The sequence below is a fragment of the Pseudoliparis swirei genome, chromosome 20 (genome assembly GCF_029220125.1).
Source record: "Pseudoliparis swirei isolate HS2019 ecotype Mariana Trench chromosome 20, NWPU_hadal_v1, whole genome shotgun sequence".
In the NCBI taxonomy this organism is placed as follows: Eukaryota; Metazoa; Chordata; class Actinopteri; order Perciformes; family Liparidae; genus Pseudoliparis; species Pseudoliparis swirei.
In genome coordinates, this window is record NC_079407.1 from 22,601,372 (window position 1) to 22,610,306 (window position 8,935).

General features: G+C 43.2%; 1 non-coding gene across 1 annotated transcript; it reads left to right on the forward strand.

Moving 5' to 3' along the window:
• Positions 1-8,477: 8,477 nt before the first annotated feature.
• On the forward strand, positions 8,478-8,596 carry LOC130211388 (5S ribosomal RNA). The gene has a single exon (XR_008835024.1). It is a non-coding gene; the product is annotated as a 5S ribosomal RNA (ribosomal RNA).
• Positions 8,597-8,935: the final 339 nt, after the last annotated feature.

An 8,935-nucleotide genomic window follows, 5' to 3' on the forward strand; every position in this document is an offset into this window, starting at 1 on the left:
ATCTTCATCAATACTGTGCTGTGTGCATTAATTGACCGCAGGGCGGCCTTGTTTTGTTTTTGTTGGTTCATAAATGGGATGTGGCCTCGCGCGGGACATCTCTCCGCGTGGTCACATGCCACTGATTAGAGCCACCGCCACATCTTCCAAAGCAGTTATTCACAGTGTCTAATCCTCTCCCTGAAGTTGTATCTCGTATTTCAGCGCCTCCATAGCTAACTGGTACCGGGGAGAGAGAGACTCAACCTTCTATGCCCCTTAAAGAATTGGGGAGGCACACACACACACACACACACACACACACACACACACACTTACTAAAAATTGTGTTGTTTTTTATTGTAATAGTGTGTTGTTGTTCTTTTGCACATCCTGCTGAGCATTGCCACTCTTTCACCTGTGCACACTGTGTGTGTATGTGTACTTGAATCTTGTGAGCTTCCTCCCGAGACATTTGCACGGACTGAAATGCACAGCACGGTTCTGGAGAAACGGAGTGATTCCAGAGGCGTGCCGGTTGTCATGCGGCGCTGGATAAGCTGCTTCACCTTGGCATCAACAGCAAAACACAGGCAGCTCTTTTCTCACAGCTACAACGGCTAGTTTACAAACCAGCAGTGGATGTATTTAGTGAGTGTGGATGTCTGAATTTAAATACCATATCCTTCATTCAAACTCAAATAAATTAATTCATAGATATTCTGCCATCTCTGGACTTGGCTGATCGTGGTGGTGTGAGACCGGCGTCAAATTAAGCCCGCTGCAGGTTATTTATTTTTTATTTTGGTTTTATTTTGTTGTGAGTGTTGTATTGGTTCGTGTAGATATAAATGTGTACGGATGGGTGTAGGTAAACTGTGTAGAGACTGTGTAGATGTATAAATGAAAGGAAACAGAGAGCCATTCAAGGGGAGGGGTGGGATGGGGAAAAGTTTGTGTAATGTTGTGTTTTGTCTTGTTTTTTTGTATTTTTGGGGGATTTTTTCTCCTTGTTTTCATCTTATGTTAAAAAAAAACCATCATCCTTGTGTGGTGATTTCTACAAGGTTATACATTTGTATATTTTCTTTTTGTAAAATAATATTTTCAGCATAACAAACTGTAAATGCTATTTCACTTCAAATATCCTGTAAAAAAAATGTTTTGTTAATAAAAAATACATCTTTAAAAAAAGAAAGAAAAATGAATTCAAATCCATCTGAGGAGTTAATCAAGAGATACTAACTTGACACCGATCGGTCCTGACACATTATGCATTACTTGAAGCCTGACCAGAGGGATCTCCCTGTGATCCCATGGCCCCGCGGGAGCTCCTGGTATTGTGGTAATCCAGCTGGCCTGCGAGGTCCAGGAGAATCATCGAGGTTTAAAATCCGTCCGAACTCTGGACGGCTTCAGAAAAAACTAGTGCGAGAGTCAAGAAAAGTCAATCAACCATCAGCTGATCACCAAAACCGCCAAGGACGCAATTTCATACAGATCATATGGAATCTGTATGATCGACAAACATATTCACGCGAGCCTCTCAACGAAACGCATGAATCAATCAACTCTAACACACAGATGTATGCCCCTTTGCGTGACCTTTTAAAATGTACTCTACAGTCCTTTACAGACGTCTGAGAGTCTGGTCTCCAACATGAGCACTCTGGGTTCATCTGCAGCACCTTTTATAGCAGATGACTGTGGGGGGGGCAAATGTTGCGTTGTTGAGTCTTTTTTTAAGCTGAAATATAACGAATATCGAAGAAACTGAAATTGTCGATGAAATCATGTATTCCCTGCGAAGGGTAGAGGCACCGCTATAAAGAGTCACAATGAATCTGCCCAAGGATGCACTGAAGAGTCACAATTCACATGTACGTAAGAGAGGAAAGGTTCAGGAGGGAACATGCGGTGCGTGGGAATCAAAACATCCAAAGGTCTCCATCCTGCCCGGAGTTTATAACTATAACCTGTCCCCACAAGTGATTGATTACTTAACAGGTACGGGGGGTAGTATGCCATTTGCTTTGTAGACTGCAGAAGATGATTTGCATACCAAGGTATGTAAGCCACTTCACAAATAGAAAGATGAAATACAACGAAGCGAACAACATTTTCCATTACATGACTCAATATTCAATAGTAACGTTGTTAGAACATTGTGAACTTATATTTTTTGGAATGTGTAAATGATTTTAAAATCGATGGCGTACAGATGTCAACGACTTCTAAATGAATGCAATGTTTTAATTTCTCGACTGTTAGACGTTGGCTGGTCATTGTTGATCCTTGAGACAACAAAAACTGGTCTCGGTTGCTCTGAGGACGGCTGTACGCGACCCACGGATACACCCTGGGCACTGATTCTCTGTGAACTATGTTTGAGGCGTCCTCTCACATGATTTTTCACAGAAACCAAATTAAAATCAAAATGTGACCTTTCCCCTTTGGTTGCCATATATCTGCACCATTTTTGTTCAATACACCGCTGTGCACTCATCTACTACAAGTGTTATATGATGGCGTGGCAGAGGGGTGTGTTTAAGCACAGCTGCAGAGTGGGTGAAGCGGGGGTGTGGCTCAAGGAGAGCCGGGCTAGCTGGTGACCGGAGGGGAGGGCGGCGAGCTGACGGCCGCGAAGAAGCGTCACGACCGTCTGCATTCCTTAACCCTCCTGTTACCTAAGGGTCAATTTGACCCCATTCAATGTTTAACCCTCCTGTTACCTTAGGGTCAATTTGACCCCAGGCTGTTTTTCACTGTCAAACATATAAGAAATGTCATCTTTTTAATATATTTAAAGGGCTATTTAGGTAGTCAACAAACAAACATAAAGTACCTCACACTGAAACTTGGAAAACAATATTAATTTTAATAATTTTCTGGAGGTTTTAATTGCTCGGGTCAAATTGACCCCAAGGGTCAAATATGTCAGTAAGTATAAAGGTAACAGGAGGGTTAAACATTGAATGGGGTCAAATTGACCCTAAGGCAACAGGAGGGTTAAAAGAGCAATACAAGTGTTTAAACTGCTGAAACTCCCGTGCGTTGCCCTGATTTGCGCCCTTTCCGACACACACACTTGCTACAGATGGATTTCTGTCTTTACAGCTGTTGAACATTACTTCACACGTCACACTCAGAAAATCGACTCGGCTCTTCGATGCTGCTGGGACTTGCAGCACTTCCCTGACGAGGCACGTGATGTTAGAAACCAACGTCGTCATTGCGCACACCAGCTTGAATAACCACAGGCCTGGCTGAATTCAAAAGCCTCCTGTGTGAATATTTCATTGATTTTATGGTTGAGCACAGAGGGTTAAGTGCCTCGTCTTTTGGCACATCGACATTCAGCCGACAGACAAATAAAAAACACCCGAGTCGGGACGCGGTCATCAATGCATCCCTGGGAGACAGCATTGTGCAAGTAGCTGGATTCACCACAGCTGAATGAGTCGTATTACGAGTCCGCACGCCGACGTGTGGCATTGTGTCGGCTTTTGTGTACCGCGCCGCTGATAAGGCGGCCGTGTCGTGGCACTCCGCCGCATTGTTCCTGTGATAAGAAAGCGGTGGAGGGAGACATTCCCCTCTGCGAGAGACAGAGATGCTATCAGCAGGGGGGGGGGGGGGGACTGCAAGAGAGATGGGGCGTGTGTTTACGTCACGTCCGTGCCGTGTGGACAAAGCAGGTGAATAGAGGATGCTGTTTAATGGATAAGAGGGGGCGGGGGAGGGCAGTTTGTGTGTGAATGGGACATTTTCTATTTATTGCAGAAAAGGGCAGGAAGGTGGAAGGGAAGCTGAACTCAAGTTTGTGTGTTTTACAAATATTTCTAAAAAGAGCTTGTTAATTGTGGATTCAGACCTTTTCTCTTTTGTTTCATTATTGATTTGTGATGAAAATAACACCTTACCAATGAGGCTCCGTGAGTGCCGGGTCTTGGCCCGGGATGTAGTGCACGGCTCCGACTGAGCTTTACATCGGCCCCTCGGCAGCTGGTGGACTTATTTCAGGGAGAGGGGGCTCAGCTGTGACGTTAACATTGTGATTCTAGTTTGAAGACTTGATTGACTAGCGTTGCTGGCTTGCTAACCCTAATGCGACCGTTGTAAACAATGACCGAAAAAGCATGTCCATCAACATTCTCTAGTTAAGTAGAAACAATCAATGATGGTTATTTTCTGAGCTTTTTTTGACTCCAAATGACATAAATATACACATTAAAAGCAATAAAGCGTGACCTACTCTGAGTCATTGGTTTCTGAATTCTGAATTCTGTACTAAGGATGGCTGATGATGCAGAATGACATCAGCAATTCATAGTGACTCTTATTGGTTTGTTTGTTAAAAGTTTTTTTAAGTCTACGTGAAGGAACCGGATCAAAACGAACACAAAACAGGAGTGAAAGGCCTGAACATGTTCCACCGTGGAACCACACAGATGTTAGGCCCTCCGCTCTCTCAGCAGATTGTGCCAGTGGTCAGGGTGTTGTTGTTCCCCCACCGACTTCTTGAACCCAACTTCTGCTCTCACATTCCCATTAGTTGTCCTTAGCCAAGTGCACAAAACAGACAGCCGATATAAAGGTCTTATTGTCTGTCCACACACCCTAAAAGGAAAGACCTCGAGTTCTCTGTGAGTGTGGATTTTGTCACAAGGCTCTTGTTCAGACGTTTGTTATTGTTCTTGACAGAGGAGAGGCCCTGAGAACTTACTGTTTTCCATGTGCGGTGTCTATTCCAGAGTTTAATAATCTCATACCAGCAAAACGACTCCCATCTTTGATGTCTATATCTGTAGAATACATCAGACATGAAACAAAGTGCTTTTTTCATAATAAAATGCCACTTACCAACTTATATACCGATATATATACCTATATATGCCTATATATATATATATATATATTGAAACAAATTGAGCTGCACATTAAGTTCATGTTGACAACTTGTGCAGGTAGTTCAATCAAGACAATGATCAATGATTCATTAGCTGTTCTTGTTGTCGTATTGAATGAGTGAAAGGCTCCTATCCGAGTTCAAGACAGAGGAAACATGTTTATAGACTAGCCATCATTTAAAATGTCTTAATAAGATGGCAGTCGTCGGACAGCCAAAAATCAACGACGTAAGTCAAAGTTGAGGCTTCAAAACCGTATTCAATAAACCAGTCGATGACATCACTCTTTATATACAGTCTATGGCAGGGGTGGGCAAACTTTTTGACTCGCGGGCCACATTCGGTTCTAAAATGTGACAGAGGGGCCGGGCCAGGAGCATTTGGACACGCAATGTAATTTATTAAACCTGGAGATTGCATCTGTTTTTTATACATTTCAATTTAAGGTGCAAAGTTAAAGTAATCAACATTTACTGGAAAGAGATCAATGGAATCACTTTCAACATTCAAAACAAATTACCCAACGAAATACTCAAGCTCAATAATTTCTAATTGTTTTAAACCCCGCAAAATAATGGACGGATTGTCCTGAGAGATAGACTGTATTAAATATCCTGCCTGCAGCAGAAACTAGAAAGGGGTCTTTAAATTGAGGGCAATGTGCGGCGTCATCTGGTCAGCATGTGTATGAACCCCGTCACAAACAGACTGACAGCGCTTTACTCGAGAAAATATGGCCCTAAAGCTGACAATTGAAGTTCGATTTTTAAAAATTATTCATATCTCTTCTGAAAACACACCTTTACTCATGTGGACGAACTGTTTTGGTGTTTGAAATTGGTTTACCAAAGGTCATAGGTTCACAAAAGCAGTGAAATATCTGAATACAATGCTAGATACATGTAATTGCACCTGTCCATCCTGGAGAGGGATCCTCCTCTGTTGTTCCTGATCCAATGTGAGGTCAAAGGTCAGGGATGTCTATATGCACAGATTGTAAAGCACTCCCGATTCAAATTTGTGAAATTGGTCTCTACAAATAAACTGAATTGAATAAATGAGGAAAACCAAATTTTGTATTAACATTTTTTTAGTAAAAATGATGTGGTCTGTGACACATTCACCAAAATTATAAGGATGGGACTGAGAAATTACTTCATATTGCAGATAAAGTTTCATGGGGTGTGTGCAAATAAAAAATGACCATTACATTTTTTTTTTTATAAATATGTATTGTACATAAATAAATAACAATTCTACATTATATACATGTTGTGAAATAGAAAACAGAACACAACTATTGACAGACTATTTACAATATGGCTTCACTATAATAACATCATGTCATCGTGTCACGAGACCTCTCTGCTGGCCGGGCAGGTGGAGCTGCAGGTGGAGCTGCAGGCGCTGGTGAATCCTCTCTGTAAAATACAAAACTAGTCAGCACCGCGCACAAGTTACAGACACCGTGACACGTAGTAAAGACTAAAGACTCTTACCCGGTCCAAGTGGCTCTCTTCTGGCTGCGTGTTCCTCCTCGTGGCTCTGCAGCTGCTCCAGGCTCCGCGCTGCTTGCCAAAATCACTGCGGCTGTTTCTAAATGAGCTTCACCTGTGTGGTAGGCGGATCCCTTGTGATTTACTGAGTGTTCATTGGTTGTTTTTTTCCGCAAAATGTTGACAGACAAACGGATTGACAAATCATGGTGAAGGCTTTTGTGTGACGAGTACTTTCCGCGCCAACGCACACCGGAAGTAAACAAAGTCACGATTTGGACAAGTTCGGCGGGCCGGATTAAAAAGCCTAACGGGCCGGATGTGGCCCGCGGGCCGTAGTTTGCCCATGTCTGGTCTATGGCATAATCACAAATGAAGAATGGGATAATATATGCAAAATATTTTCAATGAAACATCCAATTAGCAATGTCGAAATAATGTTGTGTTGCCTGCGAACACCAAGCAGGATGGTAAAACGTTTGTTATTGGCTGATTGGCGCCTTCTCCATGGCAACAGAGGCTCACAGGCATTGTGTTAATTAGAGCCGTCTGCCATGCCAAACACGAATAACACATGATTCCTCAAATTAAACAAAAAGATCAGTGTTATGCCGTGTTTACACCGAAAGCGACAAGATTATTTCGCGCGACGAGATCCCATGCAAAGTCAACGTACAGACGCGTGTGGCTGCGTTAGACGCAACATTTTTCCGGGCGGCGCATTTGGGGCTTTTTGGGCGACGCGATTTGGGCGACGTGTTTTCGGCAACGCGATTTTCGCCCCTAGTTCAAATATTTCAACTTTGAAGCAATAATTACGCAACTCGGGCCAATCAGCTCTTGAGTTGCGCCGCGCGCCATCGCTGTCCCGCCGCTGTTGAATCAGAACAAGGAGGACACACCTATCGTTGCGGTTTGCGGGCACCCGGAGCTCTTTAATACCGCTTATGAGTACCTGACTCGCAGATAATAAAACTGGCATGGATTGTGTATATATATATATTTATAGATATGATATAATGTTATGAACCTAAACACGAGAGCATTGGATGTTCCGTTCTCGTAGCGCTGGAAGTCTTTCAGACGTAACAGTTAACTTAATCAGTGAAAGTGACCGAGCTGTGTGAGCCTACAGGTGATGTCATGTATATATATTATATTATTGTTATGAACCCAAACACGAGGGCGTTAGATGTTGTGATGTTTGTGGGATGTCCACAACAAGTATAAAGCAGAACTAGTGGTTAGTTCTTCATGGTCGATGAAGGAAATGATAACGGGTTTTCAACCTCACTTCAATTCAATTGAATGCAATTGAAGTGAACTGAATATGTTACACCTGACAGCAGTTTAGTTTTGTTTTCAGTTTGTTGTGCTCTGCTTCCTTTTGTTCCTGCGTGGAACGAAGAGTGTTTGCAAAGTAACGACTGTGTGGAAACATGAATTCATTAGCACACTACATGCACTCTGTGATGATTCAATACCTAAATCAATAAATTTCCCATCTATTCACCTACGCTCCAATTAACACTATTGTTGAGCGCTCACAGAGCACACACTCCCACATGAATTTGACTCAAAAGAAGCCGCATTAATTCGTTTAAATTATTTCAAGCACACATAAAACACACAGACACGAGAAAAAACACTCATTTAAATTCACACATGGAGCAGGTGTGTTGGCAGCGGTGCGGTGTTGGTATCGCTTGGGGCTACACAGACTCAGACACAGCTCCGGTGATTAGATGGAGCGGGGGAAGTGCGACTGAAAGGGCTGATGGCTGATCCCCGGCTTTAGACTGAGCCCTCTGAGAGACAGGCACCGTGTAGGGGTTGTGTTGTACTCAAGGGGTAGACGTAAAAGAGCCCATGCCTTTCAAAACGGAGCCCTGGGACATTACACAGGTGCCTTGGGGAAGGACTGGCCACATGACTCTACTGGTGGGCCTATACCAGTGGTGCCAGGGTTACGGCCGGACTCGGCCCGACTGTACGTCACATCCGGCCCGCGGGTGATAAGGGGAGAATTTTTAATTTTTTATAATTTGTTGTCTCTGATACTTTAAAAGGCTCATTTGCAGACTCAATATTTGCTTACGGCCATACCACCCTGAACACGCCCGATCTCGTCTGATCTCGGAAGCTAAGCAGGGTCGGGCCTGGTCAGTACTTGGATGGGAGACCGCCTGGGAATACCAGGTGCTGTAAGCATTTTCCCACTCTTTCAAAAAAGCCACAGGCTTCATTTAGTAAATGAAGCCTGCGGCTTTTTTGGTGCATTTCTAATTTATATATGTAGGCTACTTGCATGGATAGAAAAATTTTACGTTTTTAGAGGGTAACTGTCTCCTGCTTTAGGCTATGTATTTGTAGGCCTCATAGTGAGGCCATTTTGGTGACAATGCAATTTCTTAATGATGTGTAGGCCTTCATGAATAATTTCAAATAGCCTCCTATCCATGTGTTGAGTCAGTGTTTGGCCTTTTCAGTCCGAAAGTGTAATCCGGCCCCCTGAGATCCCACTTGAAAAAAATCTGGCCCCCTGTCCAA